We start from the raw sequence: 2,375 nt of genomic DNA, 5'->3' as shown, positions 1-2,375 counted from the left end.
TTACCACTAATGGGTACTAAAATTGAACCTGCAAGGGGAATATTTTTAAGGTCTTTTGAAAGAGCACCAAATACTCTTTGGAACTACCAACAGAGCACCCACATGGAGTGGGGAGAGATTGGGTTTTCTATTTCTACAACTACCCAAGGCTGTTTGGGGGAGATTTTTTTCAATGTTGTGATGTATTTATGAGTTAAAAATGCGCTGTGGAAATCAAAATATCTCAAAGGAGCCCAGTGCCTGTGTTCTAACCTTGCTTACAGCATTCCAGCCCCTGTAGTTTCAGACTGTGCGAGGCATCACCCACAGCAAAACATCCACCCAACTCCTCACCCATGGCCATTATGACACTCCCAAAGCTTCCTGCAAGGAATAAACCCAAGCCAACCCCCTTGGCTTTGATTTAATAACAGGGTCATTGTACACAATTGTCTAGATTTTGCCCTTTTTATTCCAGCGTTTCCATACTTTCTACAGACCTGTGTACAAACACGCCATTCACTTACAAACCAGCTTAAAACAAACGTCTCACTTGGCCAAACAAAAATCTCGCAGAGGTCCAAGATTAAAATGCATATTACAGCAGTGCCAGGAACTTCCTTTCCCTGAATGTGGGCAGTATTGCTTAAGGACTGGGATTCGGGATCCAGCAAAACCACCTCGTGTAACCGACTCACCCGACCGTTGTAATTACACCTTGTACCACACCCAGCCATCCCTGCTGGCCACAGACCTGGGCTAGAGCAGCAGCAACTCTGCCCCGAGTCTCCAGGGAAGAGATTCACTCCCTGGGCCCTAAATGGACCCATTATCCTCATGGGATATCCTCATTTTGGGCCAGTCCCTTTTTTGCTCTGCAAGCACAGGAGTTTTGTTTCACAGACAACAGTGAGGCCCCCAGGCCCAGACTGGAATTTGGGACAGCTTTGAACAGGAAGCCCTCACCTGCTGCCAAGACTCTACAGAAACAGCTGAGCTAAAGACCTGCCATGGTCAGTGTGCAGTGCAAGCTTACTCTGAAAACAATTGCCAGAAAAGGTCTGGTTATGTTCTTTAAAAGGAAACTATTGGAACATATTTAATAAAGCCTCTGATCTGGTTTTTATTTACTCCATGTAGCAGCTGAGGCTGCAGGAAGATGGCACAGCAGCAGACACAGCAGAGGATGGACAGATGAACTCACAGTATGCCTGGACACCCCTGGAGCCCCCACTGCCACTTTTTCCTGGTATTTTACCCCCTGTGATGTAAAGAAGAATCATCTCCATTTTCCAAAAGGGAAACTGAGGCACAAAGACCACAATTCAGTGTTTGCAGGAGTCTTAACAGGTCACAGCCAGCTCCCTTTGAAAGCAGCTGGAGAACTTCAGCCCCTCTTGAAAATCTCAGCTTGAATCTCTCATTCTCAAATCATTCTCTTGCAGAGTCAGCACCTAATCCAAATCCAGAGTCCACAAAATCCTTGTTACTTGTAGGTAAAAGCATTGAAATGTTGGGAAGTGAGCCTTAGAAATGCACACTTGGCACTTTCCCGTATTAAAAAGAAAGAATTATACATACATGAATACTGGAACAGGCAAAAGAAATTTCATCTGAAGGAAAGCTTTCTTCATGACCTTGTTCACCTGGGTTAGGGACAGACTTATTTAGATTTCCTACCTAAAAGCCCAAGCTCTCAGCTTGCATGAACAGACTGAACTCCAGTCCAGGCAAGGAAGTTCTGTTCACACACAGTAGCAGCATTTTTAACCCATCTCTGAAGTTTCAGAAGGACCATTTCCTCTTTTGGACTCTCTGGTGGAAGGTTGTTCATGTAACTACCACCCCAGCAGCCAAAAGAATAAGATCAGCTTGATTTTGCACTTAAAAATAAATTCTTTATTATCCAGAAAGGAGCTAAATCATCATCTCACATCATGGAAATGGTCATTTGTAAAGCAATAAATAAGAGGAGTGTTCTGTGCCACGCCCTGAATTTTGTCACTGGTGTCTGGTACCTCTCCAGTTAAAAGCATAAAACTTATTCTATCAAAGTCTCACTGTACAACAGTCTGGGAAGGAAAGAAGGCCCCTAAAATCTTTTGCTAAAGCAACAACAGAAAAATCTGATTCAGTGAAACCCAAGTTCCATGTTGGGTTTCACTTCACTCAAAGGAATTTCATTCAAAGGAATGAAAGCCAAGTTTCATCCCTTCCATGCACAAATGCAGTACCTGACACACACAATCACCTTGTCTAGAATTTATACTGGATCAGTTCTTAACCATAAATTATCTATTTACTGCTGATTCAAACAATTTTTCTTTAATTTCCTATTTGAGCCAGGGGAGTTGCAGGAACAGCACAGGAAACAAAATTTAACTTCTTTCAGCAGG

At 43.2% G+C, this 2,375-nt stretch overlaps 1 protein-coding gene across 1 annotated transcript in view; it reads right to left on the bottom strand.

Moving 5' to 3' along the window:
* Positions 1–428: 428 nt before the first annotated feature.
* SLC35E1 (solute carrier family 35 member E1) overlaps positions 429–2,375 on the bottom strand; it is a 6,294-nt gene continuing 4,347 nt past the window's right edge. The window contains exon 5 of the mRNA XM_008641012.2: positions 429–2,375. This exon is cut by the window's right edge and continues 1,299 nt beyond it. The gene's annotated coding sequence lies outside the window, so the exon portion shown is untranslated.

The sequence above is a fragment of the Corvus brachyrhynchos genome, unplaced genomic scaffold, assembly GCF_000691975.1.
Source record: "Corvus brachyrhynchos isolate BGI_N302 unplaced genomic scaffold, ASM69197v1 scaffold219, whole genome shotgun sequence".
NCBI classification, from domain to species: Eukaryota; Metazoa; Chordata; class Aves; order Passeriformes; family Corvidae; genus Corvus; species Corvus brachyrhynchos.
Note: the sequence above shows the minus strand (reverse complement) of the source record. Positions and strands in the feature narration are given on the sequence as shown.